General features: G+C 42.6%; 1 long non-coding RNA gene across 1 annotated transcript in view; it reads left to right on the top strand.

The window, feature by feature from the left end:
- Window positions 1–19,829, top strand: part of LOC142142638 (uncharacterized) — a 151,174-nt gene that overhangs the window by 86,380 nt on the left and 44,965 nt on the right. The window lies entirely within an intron of this gene.

Genomic DNA, 19,829 nt, shown 5'->3' with positions numbered 1-19,829 from the left:
ATACATCTCAAGACTCGTTCTGTCTGAATATAAGGTAACTCCTGAGGTGATTCTTTATCTATGAGACCTCCTGCTGCACACCTATGGTATCATCCATCGCAGAATGCCAATAGGTTTCTTGTGTGCTGAGTTGAGAATAAGAGGGATGATATTGTGAGTAAAGAGATAGTTTGCTATCAGGGCTCAGAGAACTGAGGTAGGTGGTATGAATCCGTATTAATGTAAGTGGCTGAGAAGTGTTTTGAAGGTAGGATGGTAGGAAGGAATGGTTTGGGGGTCTATAGGGATAAAGGAGTGTGAGTGTTGGAGGACAGAGTGAGATGATAACGCAGACAGTAGTAGGGATATGCAGTACTCCATAAGAATTATGAATAGATATTGGATTGATAGAAGGGTAAATCAAGTATGTAGGTGGGAATGTGTAGAAGGTTAAGGGGGTATGGATGAGGATAAAATAAAATAAAAATAAACAAATGGGAAGAGTGTAAAGATAAACAATTATGAAACACAAAATAAGTATAAAAAAAGAGAAAAATAGAATAAAATAAAAAATATATAAAATGTGTAAATAGTTATATTCATTCGTAAGTTGCAAACTGTTTTTGGGAGTGTGGTTAGTACCCAAATACATTTCACCACATTAAGTGGCTTACTCAGTGGGCTCTGTTTTCTATTTTCTTTTGTCATTTTATATTTTTTTGTCATATTTCACTCGTTTATTTATTTTCCTACTTTCTCTTATTTAGTATTTTATACTGTTCACTCTTATCTAATAGCTTATCATATTTTCCTATCTTGTCTGTTATTTTTTTTTCTCTTTTAATTTCTCTCTCTTGTTATTTCTGAGCATTGGTCATTCTATCAATTAATTCTCCTTCTTCCTCGTGTCCAACTTCATTTTATTTTAATTTATCTACATTAGCTAGCCTTTGCATATGCATTGTGCAATATCTATTACAGGGCCCTCCCATCCCACAGGAGGGAATGTGCCTTTTGCCTTTAATCATTGATTAACCCTTCATTCTGCATCATTAAACCCTCATCCTCCATCAGTAACCATTCACCATTAGCCCCTCTATAATTACCTCCTCATCCTCCATTAAACATTTACCCCTTTCATCATCATCATTCTCCATTAAAATTCTAATCATTAATAATTTCTCACCAATATTCACTATTAATTCCGTATAATTATAATGTCATGAGCCCTTCCCATCACTCACCCAGTGTTACAATTCCAGGAGTGACCTTAGTCAGTATTGGTGCCGGCCTTCCCAGGGCGCGAAGTCTAACGGCCCTCCTGGTCTTCTCCAAGAACCGCCGCAAGGCAGGATGGTTTTAGCTTCCGGAGAACCGCAGGTCGCGGCCCCCCGGTTAGCCTACTGACGTAAGGATAAAGCTCTATGAGATGGACAGGCAAGGTAAAATAGCGCAACAAGGTGTTAGCAGCAAGAAACTCACTAACCGTGATATCCTGGAGAATATAGCCTGGTCGGTACACAGGAATCAATCCGGTCAGCAGTGCCAGGGATGAGACTTGAGAATAGCCAGGGAACAATAGCCGGGTCGGTACACGGGAATCAATCCAGTCAGCAGTGCCAGGGATGAGACTTGTAAATAGCCAGGGAACATTCCGGGTCGGTACGCAGGAATCAAGAATGCAAAGCACAAAGGAGCACACAGGGGAAGAAAGCACAGGGAGAGCAAACCAGATGCTGAGAACACTTTGCTCTGACACAGATAGTGTGTCAGAGCAGGTTGAAATAGAAATTTGAATTCCCCACCCCTAGGTCATGTGATCGCCGCCGGGACTACCCGGTAGTGCGAAGCACCGGAGCTTAGCGGGTAAGATCCTAAAACCCAGTTCTCCTCTGAGCAGGTTTTAATTTGGCTATCCAAAATGCCACGCATCAATTAGGTGTCAAAGAGCTCATTACTCACTGAGCCTTCTCCTCTTAGTGCCACATGATACCTCTGCCACTCAGTTTATTTAAAAAAGAATACCAGGGTAAAGGCATTAATTTTACCCCTATAAAATTATTCCCTGTCAACAGCGCAAACTGCAGGTAACAAACCATGCAGGGACTGGAAGACCATAGGGCTTTTGCGATATTGGTCTCAAAATGGGAGTAAATTACTCAAAAAAAGCCGTACAGGAAAATAGTATATTTCTGCCCATATGCATAGCCAAACAGATCTCAATATGCCTCGGTCTCAGCAGTATAGACATTTGGTTTACGACAAGTCATCATCTTCATCAGAGAGTTTGCAGGTGCAAAAGATACTCCTCCAAGCAGGTATATATGCGTGTTTCTACAGGACAGCGTGAGCCGCACTTGCATCAACCATCCTTCAATATACTCTGACAACATTAGAATGCTCTTTCCCTACTCCATTGTGCCTCTTCACATATTCTGCACCTCTTCAAAAAAGCAGCCTGCGACTAGTCATCAAAGCAATAATCTGTTTAAAATGGCTGGCATCTAGAGTTACCCTCCACACTCAGAATCCCTAATACTTTTTATTAGAGATTTTGGTTCTGGATCTAGATTTCATTGAAAATTGTAAGAAATAGGTAAAATAATGTCATTTTGAGCTCTTTTTGCTCATATAATACTATTTATAGTATTAACATTCATTTCCAGACATTTCCAGTCTTATTTTCTAATGATCCCTTCACAACAGTCCCCATGTTCACCAATGTTGGCCAAAGTCTGCAGCGACCTGTCTTAATGAAGGATTTTGTAACAGGGAATGTGATGGAATTCCCCCCGCTGTAATGCTCTAACAATATTGGCGGTATCAGAAATCACATATCCTCAGGAGAGTCCAAGCAGGATAAGCCATTTTGCAACGACATCCCTTCGTTTTTCAAACAGGTTGTCAGCAGTATGCCTCTTAGTGAAGCAGATGATATGCAAAGTAGCCTGCCTCTTAAAGATCTGGCGTTGTTTGTTAGATGCTGCTGCTGTTCCTGCTGGTGAAGATGACTTGCCAAACCAGTGGGCTGTCACAGTCATATAATGTTTAGTTTTCCCAGTTCCGCCTGTCCCCAAATCTGTGGTTAAGTGTATAGTGGGTAGAATGTAATTTTGTATCCCAATTATTTTCTTTTTTGTAACCCCCTGGAACAGGTGAGGAATTGCTTGTCTAGTAAAATGGTGTTGAGATTGAATTTGGTAAAGGGGACACAGGACCTCAAATAATTGTCTTATTCCTGCTGCATTAATGGTGGATATTGGACGCAGATCTAGTACTAGTATAGTCTCCATGGCGCCTGTAATCAGCTGTGCGACTGGGTGAGAGCTGCCATACTTGCTTCCTCTTGCAAAGGATTGTTTAACAGTCAATTGTTGTAAGCTACTAGTAGTCTTCTTCTTAGTCTGCTTCTGGGTTGAAGATCCACCCCCAGCAGCTGGAGCAGCAGCAGTGGGCCTAACGCTCAAGGATTTTTCTGAGAAGTCCTGGATAGTGGAGGAGTCATCTCGCCTTAGAAACTTGGATGCAGGACTAACTCCGATCACTTGTGAGGATATTGATGATGAAGGTGTTGGGGGTGTAGATTGCAGGTGCTGGGATCTAGCTGAGTGAAGCGAGGTAGCTGATGCTGGACTGCTTGTTGTTATTTTTTAGCATATGTTTCTGATTTTCCCAAAAGCTTTCCATGAACTCGCTTCAAATGGCGTAACATGGATGAGGTTCCTAGATGGTTAAGGTCCCTACCTCTACTGACTGTGGCTTTACAATGCTACAAATGACTAGACAACTGTTGTCAGGATTTGCGTAAAAATAATTCCACACTTTTGGTCTTATGCCCAGGCATGACAATGGCCTTCTTCTTATCACTGGCAAGAACTGCTTCCACTGGTGCATGACTTGCCACAGTAGAGTTCATTAACAGCACTGTTTGCTTAGGTGCCTTAAGTACTTTGTTAGCTTATTTTGTGGGGGCCCTAACAAACCAAGCACTTCAGCTATAAAAGTTGCTCTCCTTGTCGCTGGAGCACTTGCTTTGTTAAAATGTACATGTCCTTTTCAATATCTTACATAAAGGTGGGTAGGAGGGCCCAAGGACAATTCCATCTGGCACCACTTTTCTTTTCTGCCACTGGTATGTGACAATGTATCCTAGATGTGCTATGAACTGCATTGTGTTTGTGTCGTTGCTCTTTCGCTTAGCATCCAGCCAGATCGCTGCAGTCTTTGTCCGAAAGTGGATAAAAATAATATTGTGACATGTGAGGTGTTCAGAATTGACTGGAAATGACTGGAAATTAGTGTTATTGAGGTTAATAATAATGTAAGAACAAAAAAACCCCCACAATTATGTGATTTTAGCATATTTTAGCTATTTTTTCTTAAGAAATACGAATCCATAACCAAAACCAAATCCAAAACACGCAAGGGCGTTTTTGCCAAAACCAAAAGCAAAGCACAAACTTGATCCAGATCCAAAACCAAAACCAAAACACAGGGGTCAGTGGACATCTCTAATACAGAGGCAGTATGAAGCGTCAAGGTTGCCCTGGCATCAGAGTGAGTACACCCATTCTTGGGGACCTCCTCTGCTGCAAGTCTCAGGCAGCCCACGTTACCCCGGGGTTGGATGACGTTTACCCCGGGGCAATGATTTTTCCGTCCTCCCACCCACATAAATGTTTGCGTCCCTTGGTTTGATTCAGAAGGGCAGCATTATGGCACAGATGTACCTCACTCCAAGGACAATGCCATCTTTTCTTGCACCATTTAACATTGTGCCCTCTCATAATTTTTTAAATATCTACGAATGCCGCTGTCCACTGTTGTCTTAATGAAGGATTTTGTAAATCTGCCATCGATTCATTTGCTTTCTCCAATTCAAATCTAAAATAATTAACCATTGCTTACGGTTCTCTAACTCCATCACATAGCATAAATCATCATCCATCATATCTCATCTATGCATATATTCTTTGCCAGATCCAAAATCTGTCCTGTTAATTTCGCAGAATGTGGACTTTTAATTGCTTTGTCAAGACATGTTTTGGGCAACCAATTCTGCATCAATGTAAGTATTATACAGACTTGCATGTGTGGGAAGGGCAGCTATTGGCCTATCTGAACTGTCTCTTTTACATATTTCTTACACGTATTTATATACATGGATTTTTTGGATTCTGCTACTAATAGTCTGACAGCAAAAGCACTGTTTTTATCAAAGAATATACTAATTAGTCTGTATATACTGTTTAGTACTATTCAATACATTAACAACAACTAGTAGCCACTAGTATGTGTAAAGTGTATTTAAGACTGAAATGAAAAGCAATTGATCAGCAAACTATTGTAGTTGACTATTCTCTACTGAACTGCTTTACAATAATTTTTTGAGAAAGAAAAAAAATGTCCTCGGACAAGGAGTCGGACTTTCCTTGTTAATTAAATATATAAGAGGAAATAAGAGTGATCAATATCACTTTAGATATGTCATGTTATCTCATGAGGGGGTGCACCTCCAACAGGAACAATTGAAAATAGGTCAAAAAAGAAGAGTTGGAAAAAACTATAGGGCACTCCAGTCCACTGAAATATAAAACTAAAATCACCTATATACATATATCCGGGCCGAAGCCTTTATTTAGAGAATGTAGGCAAAATATTAAAATAGAGGTAGTGAGAAGGTAAGAAATTGTGTATTATAATCAAAAAGACCCTTCGATAACAGCCGCACTGAACACAGCACCTATGAGCTACAAGTCTAAAGGAGTTAACGGATGTCTTTCAGGAATAAAGTAGGTGTGAAATGGAAGAGCCAGTCTTAGACTCTAATTTATATTAGCTATAGTTAGCATGCACTGACACTGCATGTTCACTGCCATTATAAGCATGACACTTCAGTTTCTAAAGATATATGTCACTGTGTTCTAATTATTGAGAACATTCATTCAGAATTGTCTTACTTGAAAAAGTGTTATACATGTCTTCCATATAATATCTATTCCAATTAAAGATAATAAGTGACTGAGAAATACTCTTTATATATGGAAACTGTGTGATTACACTAGAGAGGTAAAAGCAGTTAGAGTAAATATAGATGTAATGCCATTCAATATTAATTTGCGTTAAGGGTTTCTGGTTAGCCATCATCTGTGTGAGTCTCATGATTTCGACGGATTTCAAAAAATCCAAACCACTCATCTCTACTTTATTTATCTCTCGTTGTGTTTTCTTGCAATATATCACTAACAGAATCATGGAGGACAGTCGGGGCACAAACTAATTCTAATGACAAGTAATCATGGTGTCTACAAGTGTATCTGACATTGAAGGTAATCTACTATAATTTCTCTCTCTGACATATAAGGCTGTAAGCACTTTTGAGATAAAAAAAATAGAAATAAATCACAGCTCAGGAAAGGTCCTAATGAACATGGAAGGACATTGCCTCCTGAGAGTCCTAGGAAGCCAAACACTTCAGTGGAGTTCAGTGAGCTACAGCTGCCATATGCTGCCAGCTGCTTCCCTGACTCGGAATTGGATGGACAGCTCTGGAGGTAAGACTGGGAGGGGGTTAGAAAGATTATATCTTCCAACCCAGACTAAATGGTGCCAGTGCTGAGTGAGTTTTGTACCCACATATTTGTGTAAAAGGATGGTTAATAATTAGGGATGTGCACCAGCGACTTTTAGTGTTTCGTGTTTTGTGTTTTGGATCCGGATTTTCGCGATGTTTTGGGTTCGGATTTGTTTCGCAAAACACCTGCCGAAAGGTTTTGGTTCGGATTTAAGGTTTTGGTTCGGATTTAAGGTTTTGGATTCAGATTTTTTTTGAAAAAAAAATAAAAAGTGTAAAAATCAAGTTTTTGGGCTTATTTCCACTCCTACGCTATTATTAACCTCAATAACATTCAATAACAATCATTTCCACTAATTTACAGTGTATTCTGAACACCTCACAATATAGTTATTAGTCCAAAACGTTGCAACGAGGTATCTTTCTGGTCTGCGTAGAGGAGTGTTCCCCACAATATAATTAAAAACCCATCAACTGGTCTGAATTACACCCAAAAATAGTATCTGGACTGCGTAGAGTAGTGGGCACTGGGCACTACAATAAAATATATAGAAAACCTTCAACAGGTCTGAATTACACCCAAAAATAGTATCTGGACTGCGTAGAGTAGTGGGCACTGGGCACCACAATAAAATATATAGAAAACCTTCAACAGGTCTGAATTGCACCCAAAACTAGTATCTGCACTGCGTAGAGGACTGGCCACTGGCCACCACAATATAATATATAGAAAACCTTCAACAGGTCTGCATTACACTGCACATACGGCTGCTCCTCCATCCTCTCCATCATATACATGTTGGAGTTTCAGCGTGTCAAAACCTCTTGTTTTTGATAATGACAGTGCATTTTGAATATTTTTCGATTTGCCCCACAACACTGAAGGTACTTTATCTATGATACGCATCTATCTTTCTTGACTGCGTAGTGTGGTGGCCCCAGTACACAATTTGGTACCGAGGCCACAATATAATTAAAAAAACCCTCCACGGGTCAGAATTCCACCAAAAAAGGGTATGGACTGTGTAGTGTGGTGTGCCCGGAACACAATTTTTTACAGCGCCAACAATATAATTAAAAAATTGGCCATCAACTGTCACCGTTGTTTAATATCTGATACACCTAAATATGGACTGCACAGTGGAGTGGCCCCGGTAGTAAATTTGGTGCCGGGGCCACAATACCTCCTCCAACTTCCAAGTGTAGTGTTTATAAAGACAGACAGCGTTGAAGTGTTATTTGTTGACTTTCTTAACCCTAAAATTGTCCCTGTTGCAAATATTCGTGCAATGGAGAGTTACTTTTTCATTGAAAGACTCAAGCTTTCAAGTGTAGTGTTTATAAAATATAAACAACAATACAGTAGTTCTAGAGCACGTCAATACCTCTTGTTTTAAATTATGACAGGGCATTTTACTTTTGGTTTAATTTCTTGAATTTGTTGAAATTTGGTTTTACTTTTTGAACATGGCAAACGACTGTTGAATGGTCATATACATATGCAAAAAAAAAAGTTCCAAGATGGAATTGTCCTTGGGCCCTCCCACCCACCCTTATGTTGTTGAAATAGGAAATGCACACTTTAACAAACCAATCATTTCAGCGACAGGGCCTACCAAACAACTGTGGCTGAAATGATTGGTTTGTTTGGGCCCCCACACCAAAAAAACAATTCATCTCTCCCTGTACAAACTAAACAGGCTCTACTGAGGAAAGATGTCGTCCTCATCCTCAACCTCTGATTCCTCTCCCCCTACAGTGTGTACTTCCTCCTCCTCCTCACACATTATCAATTCGTCCCCGCTGGACTCCACAACCACAGGTCCCTCTGTACTATCTGGAGGGCAGTGCTGTACTTTATTGAGGAATTGATTATTCATTTTTATAAACATCATTTTTTCAACGTTGTGAGGAAGCAACCTCCTTCGCCGCTCACTGACCAGGTTCCCCGCTGCACTAAAAACTCTTTCCGAGTACACACTGGAGGGGGGACAACTCAGGTAAAATAGAGCCAGTTTGTACAGGGGCTTCCAAACTGCCTTTTTTTCCTGCCAGTAACAATATGGACTGTCTGACATGTCTATTTGGATGGTGTCAGCAAAATAATCCTCCACCATTTTTTCAATTGTGACAGCATCCAATGCAGCGACAGTAGACATGTCTGCAATGGTTGCCAGGTCCTTCAGTCCGGACCAAATGTTATCAGCATCCCCTCCAGCGCCTCTTTTAGGAAAACTGAGCTTTTTCCTCGCAGCCATAGATGTGTAAGAAAATGAGGGTTTCCTATGTCGTGTAGGCTTGAATGCTCCTCCATCCTCTGCAGCGGGTGGAGTTCTAGCACGTCACTACCTCTTGTTAATTTAGATTGCAAGGCTTGTCAATACTTTGAAGATAAAAAAAGCAGGCTGTACAGACTGTGGAGCTAGAAAGTGAAATTAAATAGACCAAGTTTTTTTTGGTGGCTAGTATCTATGCCCCCCCCACCCTACACTTGTAGTTGAATATAAAAAAAGCAGCCTGCATAGACTGTAGAACTAGAAATTCAAATATACAAAGAAATGGATAAAGGCAGTTTGGTATCTGTCTGCATCAGATCCCCTCTCCACTAGGAGTAAAATAGAAAACTATTCAGCCGTTATATATTCTAGAATATAAATAGAAATTGAGAAAGGCAATTTGGTATCTGTCTGCATCATAATCATCAACATCCTCCTCAGCGCCAGCTACATAAATATCCTCCTCCCGGTGTACAACATTCACACCTTCATTAGCCAAATCTGTAACTGGACTGTGGGTGATCCTTCCAGCATATGCAGAGGGCGTGCTGCAAATGGTGGAAGGAGCCACCTCTTCCCGTACAGTGATGGGAAGATCAGGCTTCGCAACCACCAACACCCTTGGACTCGCCTTGGGGATTTGTGATAATTTCTCTTTAGAAGGCAGAGTTGTTTGCTGTTTTGTTGCTGACAGCATAACTCTCTTCAATTTTTTGTAGGGGGGGGGGGAAGGAGGAGGAGGGCTAAGATCCGTGGGTGAAGCTGAACCACTAGTCATGAACACGGGCCAGGGCCTAAGCCGTTCCTTGCCACTCCGTGTCGTAAATGGCATATTGGCAACTTTACGTTTCTCCGCAGATGATTTTAAGTTTCTCTTTTTGCTACTTTTTCTTAACTTGGGCTTTTTGGATTTTACATGCCCTGTACTACGAGATTGGGCATCGAGCTTGGAAGACGACGTTGATGGCATTTCATCGTCTATGTCATGACTAGTGGCAGCAGCTTCAGCATTAGGAGGAAGTGGGTCTTGATCTTTCCCTACTTTATCCTCCAAATTTTTGGTCTCCATTATATGTAGCACAAGATACTGCAGAATGTGTGAACTTGGTAATATTGCAGTACCACTGGACTTTTACAGCTGAATGTGTGAACTTGGTAATATTGCAGTACCAATGGGCTTATACTGCAGGATTGGTTGTGCAAATTTTGTTGTAAGTAAAAAAAAATTAAATTAGTTTTTGGTATTTTTTTTAATAATTTTTTTTTATTTTTTTAAACACTTGGGAATAATGGGGAAATAACTATGCCCTTAGAAGCACAGAGCACAGGACACACCACCACTGGACTGAACAGGACACAGCACAGGACCCAGCAGTACCACTGAACTCAGAAGGACAGAGCACAGGACACAGCACCACTGGACTGAAGTGAACAGGACACAGCACAGGACCCAGCAGCACCACTGAACTCAGAAGGACAGACCACAGGACACAGCACCACTGGACTTAACAGGACACAGCACAGGACCCAGCAGCACCACTGAACTCAGAAGGACAGAGCACAGGACACAGCACCACTGGACTGAGCACAGCACAGCACAGCACAGAACAGCACAGCACAGAACTGAACAGCACGAGATATAGCAGGACAGAGGACCACCTAACACACCCTCCCTCTACCCTGATCAATGCCCGAGTGAAGATGGCGGCGACTAGCGGGAAATTTATAGGATCCGAGTATCGTGAGATCCGACAGCGGGATTATGAGTCAGAGCCTCGGTTTCAGATTTGAATTTGGCGACAATACCCGGATCTGTCTCGGATCCGACTCGGATCGGCAACGTTCGGGTGGGCTCGGATTTCAGAAATCCGAGCGCGCTCATCTCTATTAGTAATGTAAATGGCTACAATTGTGTGGTATATGTTGACACTAACAGTCAGTGAGTGGCTGGCTTGGTCAATTGGCACCAGTAGTCATTGAAGACTACTTTAAAACCAGAGAAACCCCAAAAAGAGTGAATGAGCAAGGTGGGAGAGTTAAACCCATGTCATAATACAGGGGCACTTACTTGCCCACACCAACTGAAAGTGTAACCAGAGTTAATCGGCAATGACTCCTGCGCTTTGTTGCTTACTGGGCTCTTTTCCTGCCTCAATGGGAAAGTATTTTCACATCCAAACAAATATCTGACTAAAGAATATTTAGGGCTAGATTTACTAAGCTGCGGGTTTGAAAAAGTGGGGATGTTGCCTATAACAACCAATCAGATACTAGCTTTCATTTATTTAGTACCTTCTACAAATTGACAGCTAGAATCTGATTGGTTGCTATAGGCAACATCCCCACTTTTTCAAACCCGCAATTTTGTAAATCTAGCCCTTAATGTATATTTAACACAAATTTTCCCAACAGCATATAGCACCTCTAATCTGCAGATGCATCCACGCAGGTCTGCTGGAAGACTGGTGCAATGATACACAATGGTGATGATGACAATCATTCACTATCTAGCTGCTTCTTATTGCTTAATGGATAATGGGTGCTCCAACTGATAGTACTTATATCAGTAGTGGCTATAATATAAAAAGTAGCGGCCATCTATTTGGATTACTTAATTGACATTTTCATTTGGACTACGGCAGGGAAAAAGATTCCCCTTAGATTGTTAAAGCGTAATACAACAGATGTTTACATTTAATTTAATTTGTATTTGTATGTAAGTATATATTATATTGTCAATCCACAGCTCTACACTATCTCTACACTATGGGTCACATTTATTAAGACCCGCAAAACAAACCTAATGTGAAAGTTTTTTTAAGAACGCACGCGGGTCTGAAGAAATGTCTGTTGTTGAATACGGGACCAGGTACACTCTGCATATACCTTACTTGCCGTATTGAGACAGACACAACACATTGCAGGAAATGAACAATACGTATGTGTAAAATAAAGTCCCAGCAGAATGCACAGAAAAAAATAGTATTCAATTATTGTCTCTTGTTAATAATATAGGGTCTGATTCATTAAGAAAAGTAAAGCAAGAAAATGAACAAGTTTGAACCTTGGCAAAACCATATTGCAATGCAAGGGGTGCAAATGAGTTTATTATTTTGCACATAAGGAAAATACTGGCTGTAAATACTGGATGTAAATACTTGATAGCTTTATTTTTACACTAGCATTAAAAGTTGATCTAGGACATGCTCTACCCCAATAATAAATCTGTCCTCATATTTTAAATTTACCTCCCCCTCCAATACAACATGGTTTTGCCAAGGTTCAAAGTTACAAATTTTTTTTGCTTTACTTTCTACTAGTCATTAATGAAAAACATAATAAAAAAAATATATATTTCATTTTTTTATTCATGAGCTACATCTATCAGCATGTTGTTAATGTTTACTGAACATAAAGTAAATTTTTACAGTTGCTATTAATTGCACACACGTGTTCTAGCATGCATATGCGACATCACTATCACTTAGCACTTACATCTGACCTGTACCTGGTACAAGTGATACGACTAAAAATTATGTACCTTAAAGATGCTCAAAGCTTGAATCAGATGCTGCTGCATGAGCTTGGCACGCCCTTTCTGTACACTGTACATTGACTACCCACATTTGCCCCTTCCCCTCCCCATTCTGTCCTTCAAATCATTAAATCATAGGCAATTGGAAGTGTCATTTACGTGTAAACATTAATGCGCAGATTGAAAAAAACGCAAAATATAACACACAAATGGACTTGCCTTCCTTAATGAATCAGGCCTTATATATTACGCCTCCCGATAGACCACTTCAAGAGGTGACGATAGATACAAACAATTATGTAAACAACATATTTTATTACACTATTTCCTGATGGTTTACACAAATAAACATTGTATAACTTTAAAGTCTCTCAATTAGTCAATACATTGTTTTTTCTTTCTATGTAGAACCCCATAGGGGAGATGTTGCTGATCCTTAACGGAACTTCTGAGTGCACAAATAAAGACCATTATGTTTACTGATTATGTCAGTGCCCCTTTGAGAGTACTTTCAATCTGTGTTGGACTGGCCCAACGAAGTATCCATGGATACCCCAATGGGCCCCAGTCTCAAATGGACCCTTTATTCCACTCACAATGCTTCCTTGTTTGATAGAGAGCACGGGGCAGCATGGTGGCTTAGAGCTTAGAACTACTGCCTCGCAGCATTGGGGTCATGAGGGAATCAAAATTGCATAGCCACTCCACTCTTTGCAATATTATATAGTGATCACTAGAATACTTTTCTATAGTATTATAAACTATATAATATAGTGGTCACTAAGCTTTTATCTGTATTGTATATGGGTCTCTAGAATGGTTCTTGCATTGTGCATAGATCACTAGAAGGCTGTTTGCATTGAACATGAGTTACAAAAATGCTTCCTGTATTATATATCAGTCACCAGAATGCTCTCTATATTGTTTAAAAAATGCTCTGTGTATTGTATAGAGGTCACTAGAAAGTTCTTTATTTTGTATAGTGGGCACTAGAATTCTTTCTATATTGTATAGTGATCATTAGATGGATTGGGTACGAATTTGCGACGCTGAGTCTGTCGACAGTTAGGCTGTCAACACCAAAATGTCAACAGTCTGCCTGTTGACAGAGTAATTCTGTCTACATATTGAAAATGTAGACATTATGATTGCAGACAGTAGTAATGTTGACAGTCACAATGTCAAAATTAAATGAGGAATGCCAGTAGGTCTGGCGGCTATACATCAGCCGGACCCACATCTTGTGCTGCCAAAAAATTACAGCCGCTAGGTCTATTTATAACCTGGGACTTTTCCATGCTGGCAGAGAGAGAGTCCCAGGTCATAAATAGAGTTAGCGGCTGTCATTTTTTCATTATGCGAAAACAGCTCCTCAATGTAGGAGCTAGTATCCGTCATTAGAATCAGATTTTTTATTTTGCCAGGCATGTTCAGGAGATTATTTGGGTTTTTCAAGCTACAAGAAAATAATATATTTTTTTTTACACACTTGGAATAATAATTTGCGGTGAGATCCGCTTGGGACGTATGAGTGGCCCATTTCACTTCCCTCCCATTATGGACTTAGTGATCTCCCCAGTAAGGGTAGTTCAGAGGAAAGTTTTGGGTAATTTGCGTTTAATTCAACATCTGTCTCACCCATTTGGAAATTCAGTTAATGATGCTATAGACCAGGATGTAAGTTCTGTAGTATATCAATCATTTGAAGAGGCCCTAACGCTTATTAGACACTTTGGTTTAGGGGCCCGTAAGGCCAAATTGGATATTGAGTCAGCATTCTGGTTACTTCCCCTTCACCCTGATTCATTTAGGTTCATGGGCTTTAAGATTAAAGGCAAATATTACATCGACAGATGCCTTCCCATGGGGTGTTCTCTTTCCTGTGCCTTTTTCGAATGTTTCAGCTCTTTTCTGCATTGGGCTATTCAGGCAGGGACAGGTCATGAGGGTATTGTGACAATTTTCTATTTGTAGGGCCGGCTAATTCCATGTTGTGCTTGGATACACTGTACTAAGCGCAAGCACTCTTCTCGGTTATGGGGGTTCCTATAGCTCAGGATAAGAGAGAGAGGGCCCTTCAACGTGCTTATCTTTTCTAGGGATAGAAATAGATACAGTAGCAGGCTGTTGTCGTCTGCCAGCAGACAAGATTGCGAAATTGGAGAGTCTGATATCCAGTACTCTGGCCTCTCCATCTCACACTGCAACAGGTACAAGCATTGTTAGGATCGTTTAATTTTGCGTGCAGAGTCATTCCTATGGGTAGAATGTTTTGTAGAAAGCTTCAATTAGCAACAGCAGGCAGGAATAGACTTCATGCATTAATTACATTAAACAATGAGATCTGGGCAAACTTGTCAGTGTAGGCCACTTGTCTACAGAAGTTTAATGGTTCCAGGATTTGGCCTTCCCCTCCGATTTTCACCAGGGAATTAGACTTGTTTACAGATACTGCAGGGTCCAGAGGATTCGGAGCTTACTTTCAGGGCGAGTGGTGTGCATCCCCTTGGTCGAAAGATTGGATTGATAGCGGTTTGGTTAAAAATGTATGGGTTTTAGAGTTTTTTCCCATCATTGTGTCCTTAGAGTTGTGGGCTCCTCAACTCAGCGGGCGCAATGTTTCCATTTGGTGCGATAATTTGGGTGTGGTCCAGGCAATCAATCATCAGAGTGCATCTTCTACGCCAGCAGTGAATCTGTTACGCTTCCTGGTGCTTCGTTCTCTGGTTTTTGACATACATTTTTGCGCCAAACATGTCCCGGGGACAGGGCCGGGTTAAGGGAATGGAGGCCTCCATTCCCCTGTGAGGACCCCTGTCACGGTCACTAGAGTTCTTGACCCAGCATTCTGCCAGTTGTTATCACTACTCTCGAGGCGCGGAGTCTAACATAGCGACTGGTCTTCTCTAGGGACCCCCGCAAGAGGGTTTGGGTTTATGCGGCGTCACTACGCAGGTCGCGGCCCTCAGGAGAGTGCAGCAGAGCAACGGAGTACAGCAAAATATAGAGATAGACGGTAATAATAATAATGCAATGATACACAGGAGAGCAATTGTATATGTGTGTGTATATATATATATATATATATATATATATATATATATATATATATATATATGATGGTTGTAGCAACAACTATCCGGCCAGGAGGAGAGATGAGACAGATGCTATGGAATAAACAAACAGTGGTAATGTTATCCCATATGAAGCTAACGAAGTCAATCCAACAGGAAAAATATATCACGGGCAGTAGTGATCAGTCAGAGGTAGTTTTACTACTGACAGAATGAGAGATGGCCAGCGAATAGTTAGAGAACCGATAATAGAACAAAAGTCAATGAGTGATAAGTTTACCACAGATGTGGCTGAGAAGTATCCGGCCAACAGGTGAGAAGCAGCAGTCACTACAGCATACAGCGGGAGGCAGGTTTACCACGGAGGTGGCTGAGAAGTATCCGGCCAACAGGTGAGAAGCAACGGTCACTACAGCATACAGCGGGAGGCAGGTTTACTACGGAGGTGGCTGAGGAGTATCCGGCCAACAGGTGAGAAGCAACGGTCACTACAGCATACAGCGGGAGGCAGGTTTACCACGGAGGTGGCTGAGAAGTATCCGGCCAACAGGTGAGAAGCAATGGTCACTACAGCATACAGCAGGAGGCAGGTTTACCACGGAGGTGGCTGAGAAGTATCCGGCCAACAGGTGAGAAGCAACGGTCACTACAGCATACAGCGGGAGGCAGGTTTACTACGGAGGTGGCTAAGGAGTATCCGGCCAACAGGTGAGAAGCAACGGTCACTACAGCATACAGCGGGAGGCAGGTTTACCACGGAGGTGGCTGAGAAGTATCCGGCCAACAGGTGAGTAGCAGCAGTCACTACAGCATACAGCGGGAGGCAGGTTTACCACGGAGGTGGCTGAGAAGTATCCGGCCAACAGGTGAGAAGCAACGGTCACTACAGCATACAGCGGGAGGCAGGTTTACTACGGAGGTGGCTGAGGAGTATCCGGCCAACAGGTGAGAAGCAACGGTCACTACAGCATACAGCGGGAGGCAGGTTTACCACGGAGGTGGCTGAGAAGTATCCGGCCAACAGGTGAGAAGCAATGGTCACTACAGCATACAGCAGGAGGCAGGTTTACCACGGAGGTGGCTGAGAAGTATCCGGCCAACAGGTGAGAAGCAACGGTCACTACAGCATACAGCGGGAGGCAGGTTTACTACGGAGGTGGCTAAGGAGTATCCGGCCAACAGGTGAGAAGCAACGGTCACTACAGCATACAGCGGGAGGCAGGTTTACCACGGAGGTGGCTGAGAAGTATCCGGCCAACAGGTGAGTAGCAACGGTCACTACAGCATACAGCGGGAGGCAGGTTTACCACAGAGGTGGCTGAGAAGTATCCGGCCAACAGGTGAGAAGCAACGGTCACTACAGCATACAGCGGGAGGCAGGTTTACTACGGAGGTGGCTGAGGAGTATCCGGCCAACAGGTGAGAAGCAACGGTCACTACAGCATACAGCGGGAGGCAGGTTTACCACGGAGGTGGCTGAGAAGTATCCGGTCAACAGGTGAGATGCAGGTAGAGAAGTCAAAGACCAGCGCAATGGGGCAGGAATGCTGAGAGTAACTGCAGCCACAGGAACAGCTGACACGAGAAGGTGAGAATCAAGATCAGACAATTAAGGAGGTGTCAGAGGTGTTTTAAATAGAGAAAAGGCTAATGGATAGCCAATACAAATAAAGAGAAAGTTATAAACGACCCTCTAGGTTTGCACATGCGCAGAAACACAGTCAAGATGGCGGACGGCCGTGGCGCAGCACAGGCGCCGGCAGAGGGGCAATTGGCCTAACTCTAGTTCTAGAAGTCCGGTGAATGACAACCCCCCTGTGAGCCCCCCCTGTGCACTCCCCCCTCTGTGAGGCCCCCCCGTGAACCACCCCCCCTGTGAGCTGCCCGCGCCCCCCACCCCAAGTGCTTACATCTTTCTGTTGTCCTGTCACTGTAGTCCTCCTTCTGCGGCGTGCTATAAGCTCCTTCCTGAGGAGATCTCGTGAGAGTGAGACTCACAAGATCTCTACAGTAAGGAGATTACTGAGCGACGGGGAAATACTACAGTGACAGTGCTCAGCAGCATTGATTGGGCCAGGGGTGCCCCCGCCCCTGCACCGATCAATAATGCCGCTGAGCACTGTTAAGGGCCCCCTGAATGCCGAGGCCCCTGGGCTGTAGCCCAGTTAGACCTTGGGCTAATCCGGCCCTGCCTGGGGATAGAAAACTGTATAGCAGACTCCCTTTCCCGTTTCGATTGGTTGTGTTTTAAAACATTGGCGCCGCATGCCAACCCCATCGGTATATCTTCTCCATCTTATGTTTGGCAGATGGTCAAGCCAGCATAAGATTCCTGGCTGAAGCTTCTCTAGCTCCGTCTACTTGGAAGGCCTATCGGTTGGCTTGGAAGCGGTGGGAAAACTTTCTGTTCTCCTGTAACAGCCGTTCCTCTGGGAAGTCTCACGGTATTGCTGATTTTATGTGTGGGTGCTATCAGAAAGGTCTTAGTAAAACATCTATGGCATCAACCTTGGCGGGTATATCCTTTATGGCCAAATTGCAAGGGCTTCTAGAGCCAACAAATTGTTCCTTATTAGTAAAGCTCTAAAACGGTGGGCCAGACCTCACCCTATACCCAGGGATAATAGGAGGCCAATAGATCCTACATTGCTATCCCGGATTATTTCAGCCTTGCCGCACATAGCTACAGACTCCTTTGAAGTTGCCCTGTTTAGCACTGCTTTCTCGATGGCCTTCCATGGTGCCCTTAGAGTTAGTGAGTTGGTTGCACAGTCGAAGAATAGGTTAGGGACAGCTATATTGGAAAAATTTTTTATTTTGAATGCTGAGAGTGTACAGTGTAAAATTATACTTTTCAAAACAGATCAGGCAGGAATGGGACATTGGTTCTCCCTTCTCAGGCAGCACGATCAGATTATCTGCCCGGTTAGGCTATGTCATCAACTAGCTGGGTTACGTCCCCATCAGGCCGATATTTGGCTAGTGCACAGAGATGGATCACCGGTTACTAAATTTCAGTTCCACGCCTTAATGAACAGTGCGCTGTCTGCTTTAGGTTTACCCTGATCGGAGTTTGGGTCTCATTCTTTCCGTATTGGGGCGGCTACGGCTGCAGCATTGGGAGAGGCATCCATACCATATATTCAGGCCTTAGGCAGGTGGAAATCCAACAGTTATAAAAAATTACATTAGACCTGATGTTTAATCATTTGTCTTTTTCCTTTTACGCAGCTCTGCTCTACCTCTTTTTCTCTTCTTAAGTAGTGGACCCAGGGCTATGCTGCTTGCCGCTTTTAGCGGGGGCGTGAAGGGATTTTTCGTATACTTCTTACACTTGGCCTGATTGGCTTGGAGCCTTCCGGGGTTTTATAGGTTTTTACCTTCACTTGAGTTGCTGCTTTTCTTTTCCGTTCATTTATGTGTACTGATGTCATTAACATTGTTCCTTTATCCCCCCCTACCCTTAATAAATCTTTCTGGTTTAGGAAGTTATTGGTTTGTAGTTCTCATGGTTAGTTTTACTATGAGAGCATATTAGTGGTTTGTGCAGCAGTCTTTTGGTAGGCCTCTCTGTGAATTTTATGTTATAGATTAAACTTTACTCATGTTTTGTATCTTCTGTCGTAGGTCTGGACAACAGGAAGATGTGTATTTGTTTTTTGGGGCATTCTTATGTTTACTGGGCGAGTAAGCATGCTTTGGCCCAGAGCTGTCCTTGGTTGCCTGCCCATGCCAGAGTCAGGTGGATAGGAAGGAGGGGCATGAAGCTCTTTTCCGGTGAAATTAGCAAACATGGTATTCCTGTTCTGGTTGTACATTTAGGGGGTAAAGATGTGGGACAGGTGAAATAGTTGGACCATATCATTAGTATACGTGAGGACATGTCAGTTGTTGCCCATAGATGGCCTAAAATAAGATTGTGTTGGTTATATATAGTTCCACGTTGTCAGTGGAGGTCGAGTATTCCCGCTGTCACTATAGCAGCAGTTATTAGGAAAGTGAAAAAAATCAGCTAATAAAGTTTTCCGTGTGCTAGGGGGTTCGGTTATACCACATCCATTGTTAAAAGCAAAGTATGCCCATATGTTCAGACCTGATGGGGTGCATTTTTCAGATGAGGGGATTCGGTATTTCATAGACCAGTTGAGTTGGATCCTGAGAGTGGTGGTTAGGTCTGTTGATGGCGGGCGGCATATATAGAATTAGATGGCGGCGTGGGTAGGAGAGCAGTGGAGTCAGTAAGCGTGCATATGGTGCTCGGTTCATCTTGTCATAGGTCACTACCCCCTTTGTTCGTGGTGTAATCGTATGGGGATGTCCGCCTGTGAGGAGGACCCTCGGGTTTATACTGGCAGTTAATAAGGGTGTGTAGTCTTGCCGTTGGACAGATT

Source organism: Mixophyes fleayi, chromosome 3, assembly GCF_038048845.1.
Source record: "Mixophyes fleayi isolate aMixFle1 chromosome 3, aMixFle1.hap1, whole genome shotgun sequence".
Taxonomy (NCBI): domain Eukaryota; kingdom Metazoa; phylum Chordata; class Amphibia; order Anura; family Limnodynastidae; genus Mixophyes; species Mixophyes fleayi.
The sequence above is the reverse complement of the archived record's forward strand: the minus strand, read 5'-3'. Positions and strand labels throughout refer to the sequence as shown.